Raw genomic sequence first — 21,191 nt, forward strand, 5'->3', positions numbered from 1 at the left:
AGTGAAGTGTTTCTATTCCAACAAATACAGTCTTGGGGATTCTCGACCATATAACACTATTTACACTTTCATTGGGGTTTTGAGTTTTTCCGTGAATACACTTTTTCAACAGTTCAGGTGCTGTTAAGTCTCTGAAAATAGGTTTTATCACCTCCATTATTGCATGAGGCAGACTATGCTTATGAGTGTACACTTCACCTGTTAGCAATCCTTTGTTATATTTACACCAACTGTCTTCTTCTTTGGGACACAAGCTATGTTGGGGATTTTCATCGTTTTTATTGTTTACAGTAATAACACACACCTTTGGCTTTCCAACATTTCTCCTTTTCTTAAAAGCCTTCAGAGGATTTCTAATAACTTTACTTTTACTCATTATTATACTTCAACAAAACAGAGACTCAAGAAACAGAATTAATTACGAATATTTTCGAGATAACGACAGAGTAAATAAACATGAAACAATCGACAATCACACCAGCGATATATATTGAACCATAACAGGTTAGCCACAACACATACTTTATCTCACATCACTAAAATGTACCTGATGAACACGGACATTAATAATAACACCATTTGACAGCAGTTTAACAGCGCCACAGTGGGTCACGCCCATGTAGAACACATTTCAAAAAAAATTTAAAAATAGTTGTAGTCTTCGGAATTGAATAAATTATATATCTATTAAAAGGTAATAGTCTGCAGATTCAGAAAACGCAAAAAAGTAAAAATTGAACTTTTCACGATTTTGAGCCTTTCCGGAGCCCCTTAACAAACAAACTTGTATCATCAGCAAACAGTACTGCCTCTGCTTCAGATAGTTGACTTGGTAGGTCATTGATAAATATTAAAAACAGTAATGGCCCTAATACAGATCCCTGGGGTACTCCATACAAAACTCTCTCGAATCTTGATGAATATGTCCTATCTGCCTGGCTTATCTCCACCTTCTGATACCTGTCTGACAGATGTGATTCAAACCATTTGTGGGCAACTCCACGTATCCCATAGGCATATAACTTCCTAAGCAGTACCTTATGGTCGATGACATCAAAGGCCTTTGATAAGTCTAAAAACAATCCACAATTTTATTCCTTTCTGTTTTTGGAATTTAGAACAAGTTGCAAAAAATTGAAGATAGCTGTTTCAGTTGAGTTATTTTTATCTAAACCATTTTGCGCATTAACCAATATTCTATTCTTAATAAGAAATTTGTATAGTCTCTGATACATTATCCTTTCTATTATTTTTGAGAAACCTGACAACATTGATAAAGGCCTAAAGTTACTAACATCATATTTATCATCATTCTTGTAAAGTGGCTTTATAGTTGACATTTTAAGTTTTGATGGAAACACCCCTGTCTTAAAAGATTCATTTATAATTTCAGTGAGATACGAGGCTATGTTTCTTGCACTTTGCTTAATGACTTTGTCAGGAATCCCACCACACCCACATGACATTTTATTTTTTAACTTATTTATAGCATTTAGTACCTCTGAATCAGTTACTGGATAAAGGAACATTGTCATGTTATTCATGGGGATTTTTACCTTGCTATTGGAATTGCATTTAGTTTTAATTAAATTTATGGCTATATTTGTGAAATGTTCATTAAATATGTTGGAAATCTGAAGTGGGTCCTTAACAGTTTTACCCCCACTTTCAATGACAAAGCTGTTATCTTTTCTTTTGTGTCTACCTATATTTTTATTTATTACCTCCCAAGTTGACTTCATTTTGTTGTTACCTTTCTCAATATAGGTATCATTATCAAGCTTCTTAGGTGCAATTATTACTTTCTTGTACAGGCTTCTATAAACTTTCACATGTGCTTTCAGTACTACATTCTTCCTGGCTGATTTATTTAACTTTCTGAGCGTGTCTGATGACTTTCTAATCCCCTGCGTAACCCATGTTTTGGTTTTATGTTTAGTTTTGACTCTTTTTATAGGAAAGGCAACATCGAAGCAGTGTTTGTAGCTTTCAAGGAATGAGTCAAACTTTCTGTTGACATCACCACTTGATTCACTACCCTAGTTGTTATTTTCCAGAATGTAATTAAAAATTCTTATGCTGTCATCATTTATAAATCTCCTTTCTCTGTAATTGTTATTGATAACAGGGTCATTGTTAGATGTGAAATTTAAACTCAATTTGATACCCTTGTGATCCGAGAAACCAGTGTCAATTACTTCAGTGTTATATTCACACTTGTCCTTGTTTATAAATACTTGATCTATTATAGTTTCAGATATATTTCCGCATCTGGTAACTTCATTTACAGTTGCCATCATATTATGACACAAAAACAGATTGCACAATTGCTGTTGTTTACTACAATCATTCTTAAAGTTAACATTAAAATCACCAAGAACAATTACATTATGTTTAAGTACATTCAGCAGTCCCTCAAAGTTTTCCATAAAAATGGCAAAGTTGCCCAGTGGTGATCGGTACAAACACACAATAGTAATTTTTAATTTGGTTAGCTCACATATACTGTATTCAAAATCTTTTTCTATGCATTTTAGTTTACATTCAATTTCTTTTGATTCTACCCCTGTCCTAACATAAATACATGTCCCACCCCCTTTATGGTTGATTCTTCAAAATTTGCTAATCATTTCAAAATTTGGAATAATTATGTTAGACGCTTGCATTTCATTTACCCAGTGCTCACTTATGCATAGTATGTTAATGTCTTTTAGATAGTCAGTTAATAGAACTTCTATTTCAGCTAATTTACTTTCTAGTCCTTGCACATTTTGGTATACAACTGTTAAAGTTTCAGGTAGTGGATTTGCTGCACTATTTACCTTTGTACTTTCTTGTTGCTGACACTGTAAAGATTCTGCCTTTTCTTCTTCTTCAAATTGCGAAGATCCCATAAAAAATAGTCACTACGCACAGCAGCTCTTCTTATCCTGAGGCTCTTCCTTTGAGATGTCTGCAGAGCAGCTGATGAGTTTCTGGATCTAATTGAATGGTTCTTGGCTGTTGGTGTGGTTGCAGTCCTAGTTCCAAGTGAGCATGAAGCATTAAGTGTGTCGAATGTGCTGACAGCTTCATCCTTGGAGGTTTCAGGTGCACAGGAGTTTACACTTGGTTTGTAGGGTTTCTCATCTGAAGAAATTGTTTCCTCTTCAACTCTGCTGGATGTTCCTGACATTCCTGCTGGTACCCCATATTCTACCACTCCTTCAGATACTGGTACTGGTATGTTAGGTATCTCTCTCATCTTAGACGTTTCCTTGCAAATTTCCATTTGCTCAGTTACTGCTATGGTGAGGATACCAGGCAGTTTGTGTTGATCATTGAAATTATTTATTGTTTTCATAATTTGAGCACAGACATACAGTTGTCCTGCTCTATTTAGCATACTTAACAAACTGTGTAGAACATAGGCTATACATTTTCATATATCTATTTCAGCAGCAGTGTAAAACCGCAATTATTTAATAGTATCATATGCAGGGCAGCGGTGTAAAACCGCAATTATTTAATAGTATCATATGCAGGGCAGCAGTCTTGGATTACCTGATAAACCAACATCCAAATGTATTTATTAAGAAAATTATGTGTAGGGATGTGAGCCCTTGAATTAATACAGGAGCTCAGTACTGATAACCTGGTTATACTAGCCTGGAAAATCCTGTCGGTGTACTACACATTAAAATGCAAATGCTGATTCATATATGTGACCTAGGTCATTCTGTAAATGTTATGGTAAATATAGGGAATTTAATTTAGATACAGCCTGAAAATTTACAGGGGATAGAATTTACTGATGAGAGTAAAAATGTTGATATGGTTGTGCATGATATAGACACTTCAGCTCTGAACTTGGTTCACACACTGAAAGTGGGACCATTAATCCTATTGTTGGTCTCGCCACTATCCAAGTTCAAGGTTCAACTACCGTAACATTAAGCCTAATAGTTTAGTGGAAATGATAAAGCAGATGTTATCTGAAATATGGAGTGAAATGTGTACTTAAGATGAACTGAGGGCCTTATGTAATAGAATGTCTACCTTATGTAATGATACTTCTTCTCAGATTCCCAGCCTGAGTACCACAGTATCAAACTTAACTTTATAATATAGCATGTTAGCCACTCATGTCACCACTTCTAGGAAGCATTCAAGGGCTGACGTGATGAGCAATTATTAATCAATATGCCAATTTACAGTAATGAGAAAACAGAAGTGAAACCTTCAGTTGTTCAGTCAACACTTCAGACTGAAACTTTGGAAAAGGTCATTGAGCCTGGAGTGAATCTATCTGAGTGCATGTTAGGCAAAATTTTGTTATAAATACAACAATTGTAGTGACACAATACAAATCAGCAATGTGCAGCTGGAGCAGTTCAATGCAAAACAAGCAACACATGATACATTGTCATCTACTGTCCCTCAGCACAGTGAAAACAATGGTACCACGCTATAAGGTAAAACATTCTGTAGCTAGATGGAAAAACAGGTCTGTGACACAATCATAGCTTCTATGGGGTGGGGGCAGTGCCACATGTGTAATCAGTTTTAATCTGTGAATTGTCTGATAAAGAGAAATTTCTGGTGTTCACGACTAGCAGAACCGATAGCAACGGCAAAAAGTAAAATAAAAGTTGTGGTGCAGATCACTGTTTGTCACTGCACATAGAGTTTTGTTGTCAAGGTACGTTACGATACGAAACCATCAGTCTGGTGATGTAACTGATGACACTGCCATTATGTTACACATGACACACTGAGTGCAGTTTGCCAGTTGTTAATAAGATAAGCCTAGACAGCTGGCATAATCCTGGATCAGGACTGTACTCTGATCACTACAAACACAAACCAACACATAAGACACTGACTATTACTTAGAATTCTGTGTGATTTGTCAACTTTTAATGTGAGCTGGCGAAGTAGCCACCTCTCACAACATTAAATGTAACCATAAAGAATAAATTGAGGGATGATGTGGGTGCAACCAAAATCATAATGTAAACTTGTTGCATTACAGTGATGATATGGATGCATTTTGACATAAGTTTCTTATGTAAGAAGGGTGCAAATATCGTCGTCTCCATTGGGAAATGTTCTTTGAACATAGATGATCAGAAAATCATAGTAAATTTAATGAAACACAAGTTGGAACGAGGTAAATACTGCAAGGCTCTGTGAGTAAGACTACTTAGGATAAAAACTCAATGCACCAAAGACACACCTACAACCTGTGGTCACACTGAAGTTACAGAAAGTTTAGTGAAAGTTAAGATTTCTGAATCCACTACTATCGGTACACTGCAACAAGCAGAGCTGAAAAATTTCTTGTTAAATAGTGCTCATGTTTTTGTAAGTAAACCTGGTGTTATTAGAATGTACCAATATATGTACGAATATCGTAATATGGGAGTCCATCCCCATGAAGTTCCCTGTTACAAAATGTATTCTGTCCCTCGACCAATATGGCAGCCATGGCTGCAGAAATTAAACAAATGCTTGAATGAAGAATTATTGAACCCTCTTTGTAGCCCTATTGAAGTCCCTTGTTATTAACTGTGGACCTGATGGGAGCATTTGCTTGGCTCTAGACATGAGGACATTTAATAAAATCATTGTACCTATGAGAACACATCCAGAAAACTTGGATGAGCGATTACAGAAGCTTCGCAGGGTAAGATGTAAGATATCTTTTTTTTTTTCGACTCATCAGTCTTCCAACTGGTTTGATGCGGCCCACCACGAATTTCTCTCCTGTGCCAATCTCCTCATCTCAGAGTAGCACTTGCAACCTACATCCTCAGTTACCTACTGGATGTATTCCAGAGTCTGTCTTCCTCTACAGTTTTTGCCCTCTACAGCTCCCTCTAGTACCATGGAAGTCAGTCCCTGATGTCTTAACAGACGTCCTGTTATCCCGTTCCTTCTCCTGGTCAGTGTTTTCCGTATATTCCTTTCCTCTCTGATTCTGGGCAGAACCTCCCGATACCTTACCTTATCAGTCCACCTAATTTTCAACATTCGTCTGTAGCACCACATCTCAAATGCTTTGATTCTCTTCTGTTCCGGTTTTCCCACAGTCCATGTTTCACTACCATACAATGCTGTGTTCCAAACGTATATTCTCAGAAATTTCTTCCTCAAATTAAGGCATACATTTGATGCTAGTAGACTTCTCTTGGCCAGGAATGCCCTTTCTGCCAGTGCTAGTCTGCTTTTGATGTCCTCCTTGCTCTGTCCATCATGGGTTACTTTGCTGCCTAGGTAGCCGAATTCCTTTACCTCAACTACTTCATGACCATCAGTCGTGATGTTAAGTTTCTCACAGTTCTCATTTCTGCTACTTCTCATTACCTTCGTCTTTCTTTGATTTACTCTCAATCCATATTCTGTACTCATTAGACAGTTCATTCCATGCAGCAGATCATGTAATTCTTCTTCACTTTCACTCATGATAGCAATATCATCAGCGAATCGTGTCATTGATACCCTTTCACCTTGAATTTTAATTCTAATCCTGAACCTTTCTTGTATTTCCATCATTGCTTCTTCAATGTACAGATTGAACAGTAGGGGTGAAAGAGTACATCCCTGCCTTGCACCCTTTTTAATCCTAGAATTTCGTTGTTGGTGGTCTACTCTTATTATTCCCTCTTGGTTCTTGCACGTATTGCTTATTACCCGACTTTCCCTATAGCTTACCCCTATTTTTCTCATAATTTCGAACATCTTGCACCATTTTACACTGTTGAACGCTTTTTCCAGATAGACAAATCCTATGATTTTTCTTTAGCCTTGTTTCCACTGTCAAGTGCAACGTCAGAATTGTCTCTCTGGTGTCTTTGGTTTTCCTAAAGCCAAACTGATCGTCATCTAACACATCCTCAATTTTCTGTTCCATCCTTCTCTATATTATTCTTGTCAGCAATTTGGAGGAATGAGCTGTTAAGCTGATTGTGCGACATTTCTCGCACTTGTCAACTCTTGCACTCTTCGTAATTGTGTAGATGATATTTTTAAAAATTCTTATGGAATGTTACCGATCACTTCTGCCTTATTTGATCTTAAATCCAACAAAGTTCTTTTAAATTCTGGTTCTAATACTGATTCCTTATATCTCCTAAATCGACTCCCGTTTCTTCTTCTGTCACATCAGACAAATCTTCCCCCTCATACACGCCTTCAGTGTACTCTTTCCACCTATCTGCTCTCTCCTCTGCATTTAACAATGGAATTCCGGTTGCACTCTTAATTTTAACACCCTTGCTTTTAATTTCACTGAAGATTGTTTTGACTTTCCTATATGCTGAGTCAGTCCTTCTGACTATAATTTCTTTTTCGATTTCTTCACATTTTTCATGCAGTGTAATGACACGTTCCTATGCAGAGACATACAATATCTTAAAAGCTGCGCCAAAGATAAATTGAGAGGCATGTATATTGTAATCTTTGTAAAGTTCACATTGGACTCTCTTTTGTTTGATACTCCAAGGAGCTAAGGGACATTTTTTTTTCTTCGATGGTTGCCTTGTGGATGATGGACGTGATTTTTGGAGTGTGCGGAAAGGCAGCAATAGGGTTAGTAATTATGGTTTGTGCGACGAGCAGAGCAAGTCTTATTGGGAATAAAAAATAGTGAGAAGTATCGAAGTGTTACGAAAATCATTTAAAGCAACGTAGCATAGTATTGCTTGGTTTCCACCGTCTTCGTGAAGTGAACCGATGCCGACTCATGATGGTACACACGGTCAACAAAGAGAAGGATATCGATGGCGACTAATGCATTAATATTGTGGCAGAAGGACTAATTCTACGTCTAAGGTGAGAACTCTGATTAAATTAAGAAGGACGTGGAACATAAAATATAAACTGTTTTTTATTAATTTCGCCACACTGGCGACCGTGACAGGACAGTGCTGGTGGAACAAAGAGTAAGTGCTTCATTGTGGTACTACAAATGTACTTATACTAATTACTGTTTCTCTGTTACATGACGCACATGGAAAATGACGAATATGGTGAAACAATATTAACTGTATAAACGGATGGCACAATAACCAGAAGGAACAAGGACAAGGATTTACAAACCTAACGTAATCGTGAGTGACGCAGCTCAGCCGTAATTAAGGTAGGAAAGCGCAAACGCATGCAGTGGCTGCACCTGGCTTAGCTCCACTTAAAGCAGAACCTTTTCCTTTAGACATTAAAGTTCTGGTAGTGTTTGTGGCAACACACAATTACACTTTGATAATTACTTTTTTATGTTCAACAATCGCAGAATTAGAAGACGTAGTGCGCCATCTTGTAAATTTCCGACGCGATACAAATAACAATCGCGAGATATTTTTATTAATTCAACTGCGAGAGAGTTTAAAGATTTAGATTCAGTAAAGTACAGATAAAAACAATATCTTCATAATGGAATCGGAGAATTTTAATTTGACAAATGTTCATGGACACGTCACCGATTCTGACAATAGTGACGTAAATGATGACGCAATTAGTTTTTCAGCACAACATAATGTAGAAGTAAATACAATTCAATTGCACTCCACAGGGATTAACAATAACGAACCACTTGCAAATGAAACCTTGTGCACAGTCGATGAAGCATCGATTACCAGATCAGATGAAAATATTTCGCGTGAAATCAGTGAACCTAGCCCGGTTTCGATTCAATCAGACCGTGGCAGAGAAACAATGGCAACAAATAATGACATAAATACAAACATACAAGCTTCGTCAGTTACGCTTGAGGCATTATATAGTCTGATGTCAAACGTGAGCGAGCAATTATCTGATTTAAAGATCAGTCACAACACAGCGAACACAAAACTGGCGAATCTGGAAATCAGCCACAACACAACGAACACAAAACTGGCGAACATGCACAGACATTTCGATCAACGCTTAAATAAACTCACCAATGAAATCGATCAAAAGATCGAAGACAAAGTCATCAAAACCGTCAATAGTGTATACAATGTATTGGCGAATGACCTAGAAAAGAAATTCTCAGATCTTACAAACAAACAGGAACAGGAACTGTCAGAAATAGTAGAAACACACAATCAAACACAAACCGTACAAAAAGAAATACATGAAAACGTACAGGCTATTCAATTAAATTTAACAAGAGTACAGTCCGCATGTGAAGAAATACCTGACCAGGTTAATAAAGTTAACGAAGAAGTCGGTTTTCTGAAACAGGAGACTCGACGTATCAACGCGGACATTATCAAAATAAATGAAACTTTAGAAAACGGTAAAGTAAATGAATCAATAACTGACCGGGAAACAAAACTTTTTGAAAAATTAGGTAATGAAATCAAAGTAGCCGAGGACAGAATACGCAAGGAAATTGCTGGTAGACTGAATGTTTCAAATGACTTGCCTACGTCAAGCAGCAGGCAGCGCGACACTTATTCGCCCGTGCCGGATTACGATGTCAATAACGCAGAACATCAGGCGCACAGTCCGGCGTATGTGCACGCACCGGCACAGGCAAACAATGGCTATTCGCCAAACGCGGTGCTGCAACAGGCAGTAGGCGTGTCGCCTTGCATCTCGACGATTCTAGTCGATGAGAGCCTGTTGAAACATAGACAGTTTCCAGTTTTCTCCACAGAATCCAGAAAAACTCATCCAGTCGTATTCGTAAGAGCATTTAAAAATGTCTTACCAAGAAACTGGACTGAGGCACAGAAGATTAGATATGTAGTAGGCTTCACACAAGGCGACGCACTTTTGTGGGCCACAGACATGGCTGAACAGTGCGTCACCTACGAACAATTTGAACGGGCTTTCTTGGAGAAATATTGGTCTGCTGGGGTCCAAGAAAGACTGCGACGTGAGGTATTCAACCCACAACCGTTCAACCTAAAAAACGGCGGGTTGAGAAAGTATTTCGAAAAGTACTTGAATAAGACGCGCTATTGGAACAATCCAATACCGCACGTAGATGTTCTCAAAATTCTGAAAAACAGACTACCCGCGAACTTACGCGAAAAATTGGTAACCATACCGGAGAACGACCTTGAATACTTTCTTTCCGTGCTTGACTCAATTGATCTAATATACGATAAGAGACGAGCACAAGTAATCGGAATGAACAATCCGGAACCAATCAAAACAACGGTAACGGATATCATTTTAATGGCAGTGGACAAAACCCACACAGTTGGCATCCGTATGCGACAAGGCCAAATAATGGAACCTGGAATTACGGAAATCGGAGGAATTCGGCGCCACAGAGACGGGAAGACCGAAGGTATAGTACAGATTACGGTCCACGCCGGTATGGAAATGATAGAAATCACGTGAATGATTGGTCAGGCCCGCGTGATGAAAGGCGGCACACACATGAAAATTACAATAGTTACAGTAATAGGAATGACAGACCAAGGAGGAATAGCGACGGCCGGTCGCAAGAAAATGTTGCACGCAGCGGTCCGGAAACTAATTGGCGACAGAATAACCACTCAGTACACTTCGTAGAGGTAACGGACAGTAATGAAGCAACGCCGTTGTCTCCCCCGGTAAACAACAATCGGTCGTAATGAGCTCCCACCGGCCGACCGATTTGACAACAGGGGGCACAAACAAGCACACATTACATCTTGAACAATTATTTTTAAGATATGATCAGGATGCTACCGTAGAAGATGATCTATGTGAAGAAGAGGTGAAAGCACCGGACAAGGTAAGTGACCTCGTGCAGGCTGTAATACCAGCAAAGATAGGAACTATAATTACCAACGTAATTTTAGATACAGGCGCATCTACGAATATTATTTCTAACAGTTTATTTAAAGAAGTTTCGAAAGCATTAAAAGTACCAGTGTTGCCAACGGAAAAATGTAAAATCTTGACAGCTGTAGGTAACAAGTCAAAAAGTATTAAGTGGCAGACGCAAATACCTGTTACCATTAGCGATGTCACGATAAACTGTACCTTCTTAATCGTTGACAAATTAATCGTCAATTGTATTTTAGGTATGGAAGTTTTCCGGCAGCATAAAGTAAACATCGACATAGGCAGTGGACTTTGCTATTTCCGAGTGGGCAGTCGTAGTGTGAAGGTCAATCTTGTAAAGTCAACAATAGATCGTAATGGCCAAGTACAGGAACAAGCTGAAGTAAAATTAGTTCACCCACAAGTGTTATTGATAGATATTCCTTTCCCCGAACAATTAGACACGGAAATAATTAACGAACAAGCCGCCCACGAGAAGATAGGAAAATCCACTTGTCTTTCAGAGACTCAACAAAATGAACTAGCAGATCTTATTTATGAATACCGAGACATTTTTAGAAAACAGCCGACAATAATCAAAAATTACGAATACAAAATGGAAGTCTACCCACATAAAACGTACTGCCATAAATCATATACGATACCATGGGCAAAGAAGGAAGCTGTTCGCAAAGAAATAGATAGAATGGTTCTGTGGAAGGTGATAGAATCTTCACATTCACCGTACTGCAGTCCCATCCTAGCTGTTAGCAAACCTGACGGATCAGTCAGATTAGTACTTGATGCGAGGGAAATTAATAAGATCATCGTACCAATACGCACTAGGCCGGAGAACTTAGATGAGCAATTGCTTAAATTTCATGGAGTGAAGTATTTAACATCCGTTGACATGAAGGCTTCGTATTGGCAAATAGCCCTACACACTGATAGCAGAAAATATACTGCGTTCATTCATGCTGGCAGAAGCTATCAATTCCAAGTACTGCCATTTGGACTCAACGTGAGTGCTGGGGTGTTTATAGAGGCTTTAGACAGAGTATTGGGTCCAGAACTGATTAGCAAAGTGACGTTGTATGTAGACGATCTCTTGATAGCCACGGAGACCTGGCAAGAGCATGTAGAACTGGTACACAAAGTGTTCCAAAAGTTCCGAGAATATGACGTCACAGCAAATTTTAAGAAGTCCGAATTCGGAAGGGATCAAATAAAATTTTTAGGCCACATTATTTCACCAGGTGGAATTTTACCAGATCAGAAAAAGCTTGATGCCATAGAATATTTCCCCTCACCACAAACACGTAAACAATTGAAAGCTTTTCTGGGGCTCACGTCATTTTTTCGAAAATTCGTGCCCAAACAGTTACTGAATAGTGATTCCCTACTCAACCTTTTAAGGAAAAACCACACATGGTTGTGGACAGAAAAATGTGAGGAAGATTTCGTAAAAATCAAGCAAGCACTCATAAACGCACCCATTCTGAAGCATCCTAACATGAACTACCACTTTTGTTTGAGCACGGACGCCTCATGTCAGGGATTAGGCTCTTGTCTGTTCCAATTAGTAAATGACAATGGAGAACAGAAAGTAAACATAATTAGTTTTGCCAGTAGAACGTTAACGGAATGTGAAAGAGCCTATTCGGCAACTGAACTTGAAGCGTTAGCTGTAGTGTGGGCTTTCCGCAAGTTCCAGTACTATCTCTGGGGAAGGCATACACGAGTGTTTTGTGACCATCAAGCATTATCGTTTTTACTCACATGCAAATTGTTGCACAAACGGATTGCACGTTGGTGTTTATTCCTCCAGGAATTTGATTTCGAGATAGTTTATATCAAGGGTGAACAGAATGTAATTGCCGACGCATTATCGCGCTTGCCACAAGGTTTGAGCGAGTTCAATGAATTGATCGAACAGACTTCCGATTTTAGAGTTTTTCTGATGCATGACGGCACATTTCAACCATATTACAGAAAGATGTGTAAAGACATGAGCAAACTACAAAAGGAAGACAATAGATGGAGACAAGTTATGCAAAAACTGCAGGCAGATGACAATAGTACATTGAAACAATATTACACAGTGTCAAACGATGTTCTTTTCTACAGGCGCAATACACAATCCAACACCTGGTGTGTCTGCATCCCGGAAGAATACATAGACAATTTGATAAGACACACACATAGAGTATGGGGGCACTATGGGGTATCAAAATGTACAGCGAAAATATCAACGTATTGTTACTTCCCGAACCTCAGACGCAGAATTGAACAAATAATAAAAAAGTGTACGATATGTCAGAAGGTTAAACATCTTAATAGATCTTGTTTGGACGTATTACACCCTATCATTCCAACTAGACCAAGAGAACTAGTTTCCGTGGACGCAGCAGGACCATATCCACGAGCTAGGGGAGGAGTCAGATATGTGATCGCATTTTATGATGTCTTCACAAAGTACTTAAAAATGTATGCTATAAAAGCAGTACTGTCGGGATCAATAATCAAACGCATGATAGAAGACTACATACCACTAGTGGGAAAACCGAAAATTGTATTAACTGATAATGCAACAAACTTCACTAGTAATAAATGGAAAACATTTCTCGAATCTCAAAACATAAAACATATATTGGTATCCAAATTTCACCCAGAATCGAGCCCAGTTGAGAGAAATTTTAAAGAATTTAATCGCTTTATAAGAACTTATACACCAAATAAACAGACAAAGTGGGTGGAATACATAGCCCCCTTTCAGCATATTGTAAATAATTTAATTCATACTTCAACAGGCTTTACACCTACAGAGTTAATGTTTCAAGGCACAGAACTTGACGAATGGGCTAAACCTTTACCTAAATTAGCCACAAAGCAAATAAACCTAGATGAAAAGGTACGTCAAGCATTACTACAGATGGAAGAACAAGCAGAAATAAGGAGAAAGCAGTTCAACAAAAAGATAAGAAAGGTTACAGAATTTAACATTGGACAGGAAGTACTATTACGTACCCACCCAAAATCCTCTAAAATTAAGGCATTAAACAAAAAGTGGCAGTTGTTGTATGATGGCCCTTTCATTATAATAGACAAACCTCACCCAGGATGTTATCTGTTAGGTAACACACGAACGGGCAAGGTGAAAGGGTTATACCCCCACAAGGACATCAAGGAATTTTTCCATTAAAGGTTATATGTTATTTTAGCAAAATTGAAATTGTACAACCTTGGATCACATAGTAAAATTGCTGGAAACGTGTGAACAACTGGGGGCATATGCCAGCTTAAAAACGCATATTTAACCAAACCCAATGAAACATATGTTACTGTGAGTCTTAACACTATAAAATAAACCATACGGTACTTTTGTAGTCTAACTCAGTTATTTAAGAGAGGGGAACAAAGACAAATTAGCGCGAAGGTCAGAGTTTGTTCGCGTGAGACGAGCAACAAACCACACGTCGAAGTTGCAATCCAACGCTCAGCGAATGAGCACGTGATAGCTGCATGTCAAGACGAGGTCATTGGCCGCGCTGTAGGCAGCGAGCCGGGGAGAAATCTTCCCCCTTCCCGGTCCGATCAGCTGAGTGTATACAAAGCGCGAAGGCGCATGCGCGGTCAAGTCCAGGCGTCACGTGACTCTATTACACGATGGTGGCTATCACGAATAATGTTCATCAACAATGCAGAGTTTTCCCCGCACCTACAGTCCAGTCGTGGTACGTAAGCGCGCATGTGCGGAACGTTTAAAAGTTTTGAGACCACTCTTACTATGAGACACGGTGATGAAAGCCATTCAAAAAACAAGAAAGGAAAGGGTACACAAGTCTTGTAAATAGTAACTTAGAAAATTTAATTATAAGCTGGTACTACTTAATAAAAGTGAACATACAAGGACATACTGGTCATGGACGGTATTGTAATATTATATTATACTGAGTAAACAGTCTTAGCTTGTACAAATAAATAAAACAGATAGATAACCGGAAGAAAGGATATGTACACGCGAGAACAACACACAACCACATATAGGGAAAAAGCAGCAAAGAGGAGAGAAAAGAGATAACGCATGCATTTACATTACACAGTAGCGAGCGATTTTCAGAATGAATAACAAGGCAAACGCGTTAAATTTTGTGACTAAGGAAAAGAATGACAAGCTTTAAAATAGGAAAATAATAAACAGATCTATGCAGCGTGAGTAATGAACGGAATCGCTCTCGAAACAAATACCTAGGGTTTATAGAGAGAGAGACACACATTAACGTTAGGAAACACCTGAAGCACTCAGCAAACAACTTTGTAGAATATATAAGCTATACACGAGGTTACATGTACGAAAGCTAAAGTGTAAAGGAGGAAAATATGGAATGATTGCGCATTAATGGACCGTAAGGCTGTTATGTATGTAAGAAGAAATATTTAGTTGTAAGTATTATTAGTATGAAGGGACGATGCTCAGCACACCCTGAATTATTTTGGAATATTGAAGGAATGGTGCAGGGTACCGAAAAAGGGCCCCACCAGCAAAGTGTATATTGTAGTGGTAGATATTTTTTTGTGTATAAACGTATGTATGAATGTGTGGAAGACGAAAGAAGCTCTGTACATGTACGGAACCTAAACAACATAGAAGTTTTTAAGGAAAATTAAACTCTAAGACAACCTCGTATAAGCATGTATACCTAACGTCAAGAAACAACTTAATTAAAACCGTAAGACTCTACGAGTTTCCGAGAAAATACGAAATACCTGATACCCAGTGCAACAGTAGCGATTCTTTACTCATGTATGCAGAAGGAAGACATGAATTACTTTACACACTTGAAACATGAAATGATAAATCATGTCAAAATTATATCTTTCATACATATCACGATTTACAGTCACAAAGAATGAAAATGATATCGCCGCTGTACGAGAAACAGGTAAGAAGTGTGATCGACGACCTGTAAGCAAAACAGAATTTCATGCTGCACTGAAGCTATGAAAGTCGGGTTATTCGTGTACATAGATTTTCATGACAACCGATGCATTAAAATACCTGTACTTTTTCTCCCATGATAACACAAGACGCCTATAAGCGCACTTTAACTGAAAATGATACACGCACACAAGGGCGTGCCGCTATTATGAAACACTGTACATATTAATAATAGCTACACCCTGAACTTCAAGATTGTATGTTTATATGTCCATGTTAATGTAGGAAGTTTTATTAGGGTTAATGATTTACAAGCACACCAGAATACACCAAAAACACTGTACATATTAGGGTGATGCTGCATATAAAAGATTATTTCGTGCATTTTCAGATTTTATACGCAAAAAACCGTAGCATACACGTAGTCGTTGCCACTACCCTAAGTAGAAGGTAGAAAATTCCCTTCCCAAGCTTCAGTGGAGCGGCTACAGGTGTATTCTCTGCATGCTGATGCATGTCGTTGCGTATGAAGAAGACGTAACGGAGGTAAACCTTAACTTACACTCGAGTTCAAGAAGGAAAACAAAGGACTTGTTCCTTCTAACAGATTAATGGAAAAGGGTGTGTGTGTCAGTAAAATCCAAGACGAAGAAGCCACTTCGAGTGGTCAAAAATTTTTCAATGTTCGTCGATAGTTTTTTCCTGTAATTAATGTAACCAATGTATTATATGTGTATTTGTTATTCAATTGTATGTGATGTATTTTGTATTTCATGCCAAGTCCCGTGACTGACAATTTTGTGAATACTTATGTACATTGACCTGAAGTATTGAGGGAATGAATCTCGGTACAATAGGTAAAAGGGGTTAATGCGAAAAAAAAAAAAAAAGTGAAGTGAAAGGAAAGTTTCGATCGCAATACTCGCGGTTAAAGTGGTGTGTATAGAAATTAAAACTGTGCAAAGTAGTGCTACGTTGCAAGTGTCAGCGAGCCTAAACAAGTGACATCGAAAATTGAAGCTTGTATTGTCAAACGACCCATGGCGTCACAATAAGAAAAGACAATGCCAAATAAGTTTGACATGGTACGCTTCTTACCAGGAGCTGCATCGACGGGGTCGTCCTCCGCCTCGCACATAGTGTGGTGTGTTCTTCGGGGCACATATTCCAATGTACCTCGTCGTATCCAGTCTAAGTACTGGAAGGAACTACAAAAAGCACATGCATACTGAGGTTCGGAAGTCTCGACGGTACATGCATGTCGGTGCATATTCAGTGCACAGGCGCGCGCATTCAACCAACGTCGCCCGATAACGGACGACCAAACAATCAGGCGCGCGTATCGCCCGCCCATATTCAACACGGGCTAGCGAACAAAGCTCGTCGCACCAGAATAAATACAGAAAGCAATACAAGGACTTAATTTTCACCTCTCATGAGGGAGGAAACATTTGTATGTAACGTTGTATTCATTGTATATTTTATTGTACGAACTTTACTACATGATGTCATTTTCTCAGTATTAACCAGAACTTTGTATATTAGGATTAAGGTTTGAAAACATTAGCATAAGTATACAAAAAAAAAAAAAAAAAAAAAAACTGACACACACTCAGAATTACCAAAGAATTCACAGTGCCATGAAAATGAGATAATAAAAGTGAAGTTTGTAAATAAAAGAACCCCAAACCTATCAGTTGCAAGGTCGACTACTGTATCCTGTCAATAAAATAAAATTTTCTAGTGACAGTATACAGTAGGGGGGCAGTTGTAATGACACGTTCCTATGCAGAGACATACAATATCTTAAAAGCTGCGCCAAAGATAAATTGAGAGGCATGTATATTGTAATCTTTGTAAAGTTCACATTGGACTCTCTTTTGTTTGATACTCCAAGGAGCTAAGGGACATTTTTTTTTCTTCGATGGTTGCCTTGTGGATGATGGACGTGATTTTTGGAGTGTGCGGAAAGGCAGCAATAGGGTTAGTAATTATGGTTTGTGCGACGAGCAGAGCAAGTCTTATTGGGAATAAAAAATAGTGAGAAGTATCGAAGTGTTACGAAAATCATTTAAAGCAACGTAGCATAGTATTGCTTGGTTTCCACCGTCTTCGTGAAGTGAACCGATGCCGACTCATGATGGTACACACGGTCAACAAAGAGAAGGATATCGATGGCGACTAATGCATTAATATTGTGGCAGAAGGACTAATTCTACGTCTAAGGTGAGAACTCTGATTAAATTAAGAAGGACGTGGAACATAAAATATAAACTGTTTTTTATTAATTTCGCCACAGCAGCCTTTTCGTCTTAGCTTTCCTGAACTTCCTACTTATTTCATTCCTCAGCGACTTGTATTTATGTATCCCTGAATTTCCGCGAATGGTTTTGTGCTTCCTTCTTTCATCGATCAGCTGAAGTATTCCTTCTGTTACCCTTGGTCTCTTTACATCTATCTTCTTTGTACCTATGTTTTTCTTTCCAGCTTCTGTGATTGTCCTTTTTAGGGATGTCTATTCCTCTTCAACTGTACTGCTTACTGGACTATTCTTTATTGCTGTATCTACAGCCTTAGAGAACTTCAAGTGTATCTCGTCATTCCTTAGTACTTTCGTATCCCACTTCTTTGCGTATATTCTTCCTGACTAATCTCTTAAACTTCAGCCTACTCTTCATCACTACTACATTGTGATCTGAGTCTATATCTGCTACTGGGTATACTTTACAATCCAGAATGTGATTTTGGAATCCCTGTCTCATCATGATGTATCTAACTGAAATCTTCCCGTATCACCCGGCCTTTTCCAGATATACCCCCTCCTATTGCGACTTTTTAACAGAGTATTCGCTATTACTAGTTGAATTTTGTTACGGAACTCAATTAGTCTTTCTCCTCTCTCATTCCTTGTCCCAAGCCCATATTCTCCTATAACCTTTTCCTCTGTTCCTCCCCTACAACTGCATTCCAGTCCCCCATGACTATTAGATTGTTTTAAGGTGGAGTGAAAGTAAGTTAAACCAACCTAGAAAAATAAAATGAAATCGAGCATATATACATTTTATAATAGTTCATTACTGAGTAGCGTCTGAAGCTGAACTTCTGAGTTTTCTGTCGTATCAGTTTTCTTCCTTGTCTTGTAGGTCATGGCTGAGCTGTCTTCCAGTTCCCTGTCTGTGGTCCTTATAACTGCCTTCGTCACTACTTTTCAAACCAATTTATTTATATTCTTTCAGTCTTCTACTCCATGAAGGTTTCATGGCGCTAGTATTCTTTCTTAGTACCGTTAACCTTTGCACACACAATTGTGCATTGTGTGATAATTCTTTCAAACCTGCAGTGGGAAACATGAGACATGGTTGATGGCTACTTTTTTACTTCATGCCAAATAATTTTGATTATAAAAGAACATTATGCAAGGTGTAAAGACCTATTATAATAGGTATTACTAGTTTTCTAAAATAATAGAGGGCATGAAATTAAACATTTTTCTCAGTAAAATAATGTCAAGTTATGTGTCGTTTTCAACTTGCACTGGGATGAAGAAAGTTGTATATTGTAATAAAAGTGCTGGAAGGACTTCGGTGCAAAACAAGTATGAAATATTTGGACAAATGGTTCAAATGGCACTAAACACTATGGGACTTAACATCTGAGGTCATCAATCCCCTAGAACTTAGAACTACTTAAACCTAACTAACCTAAGGACATCACATACATCCATGCCTGAGGCAGGACTGGAACCTGCGACCATAGCGGTCGTGCGGTTCCAGACTGAAGCACCTAGAACTGCTCGGCCACAATGGCCAAATATCTGGACACGATTTTAGCAAGGGCACATCACACAGGTCTGCAACTGTTTTCTTTCTACGATATTATTATAATTAAATACAATGAAAATTGCAAATACACTCAGGCTCATAAATTAAGGATAATTGCAAAACGTGGTGCCACACAACGTGGCACTACACAAAACTGGCGCTAATAGCATAGGCACATAGGGAACACACATGACACAGATCTGTAAGTCCACAGTATTCGTGATAAGTTGAGAAAACTGTCCCGAAACACATGTGCTACAAAACGCCACTGTTTCCTGTGCATGTACCCCGACATCAATATGGTATATGATCACCATGCCCACGTACAAAGGCCGCACAACGGGTTGGCATACTCTGGATCAGGTGGTCGAGCAGCGGCTGGGGTATAGCCTCCCATTCCTGCACCAGTGCCTGTCAGAGCTCCTGAAGTGTCATAGAGGTTTGAAGACGTACAGCAATATGTCGACCGAGAGCATCCCAGATGTGCTCGATGGGGTTTAGGTCTGGAGAACAGGCAGGCCACTCATAATCGCCTGATATCTTCTGTGTCAAGGTACTCGTCCACGATGGCAGCTCGGTGGGGACCTGCTTTATCATCCATCAGAAGGAAGGTGGGGCCCACTGCACCCCTGAAAAGTAGGACATACTGGTGCAAAATGACGTCCTGATGCACATGACTTGTTACAGTTCCTCTGTCAAAGACATGCAGTGGTGTATCTGCACCAATCATAATCCCACCCCACACCATCAAACCACAACCTCCATACAGGTCCCTTTTAAGGACGTTAAGGGGTTGGTATCTGGTTCCTGGTTCACGCCAGATGAAAACCCGGCGAGAATCACTGTTCAGACTATACCTCAACTCATCCGTGAACATAATCAGGGACCACTGTTCCAATGACCATGTACTGTGTTCTTGACACCAGGCTTTACGGGCTCTCCTGTGACCAGGGGTCAGTGGAATGTACCTTGCAGGTCTCCGGGCGAATAAACCATGTCTATTCAGTCGTCTGTAGACTGTGTGTCTGGAGACAACCGTTCCAGTGGTTGTGGTATGGTCCTGAGTAAGGCTACCTGCAGTACTCTATGGCCATCTGTGGGCACTGATGGTGAGATATCGGTCTTCTTGTGGTGTTGTACACTGTGGACGTCCCGTACTGCAGCGCCTGGACACGTTTCCTGTCTGCTGGAACCTTTGCCATAATCTTGAGATCACACTTGGTGGCACACACAGGGCCCGTGCTATGACCTCCTGTGTTTGACCAGCCTGCAGTCGCCCTAGTATTCTACCCCTCATAACATCATAAATATGTGTTCTTTGAGCCATTTTCAACACACAGTCACCATTAGCACGTCTGAAAACGTCTGCACACTTGCTTGCTGCACTGTACTCTGACATGCACCAACACGCCTCTGCATATGTGGACTGCTGCCAGCGCCACCGTGCGACGACCGCAAACTGTCCACCATAGCGTTGTTTCACCATGTATCAGCATTATCCTTAATTTATGAGCATGAGTATATATTTATAAATGTTATTTAAGCTTGTAGTTACCACAATCTATTCTAATTCTGACTAAAATTGGGTGTGGAAGGTAGAAATGTGAATGTTGAAAATGTGCTCAGAAAAAAATTACATACTGGAGGCAGGAACTTTAATTTTCAGTATCAGCTAGGTCATTAGGAAGCCTGTGAAATTTCAG

The sequence above is a fragment of the Schistocerca nitens genome, chromosome 7 (genome assembly GCF_023898315.1).
Source record: "Schistocerca nitens isolate TAMUIC-IGC-003100 chromosome 7, iqSchNite1.1, whole genome shotgun sequence".
Lineage (NCBI taxonomy): Eukaryota > Metazoa > Arthropoda > Insecta > Orthoptera > Acrididae > Schistocerca > Schistocerca nitens.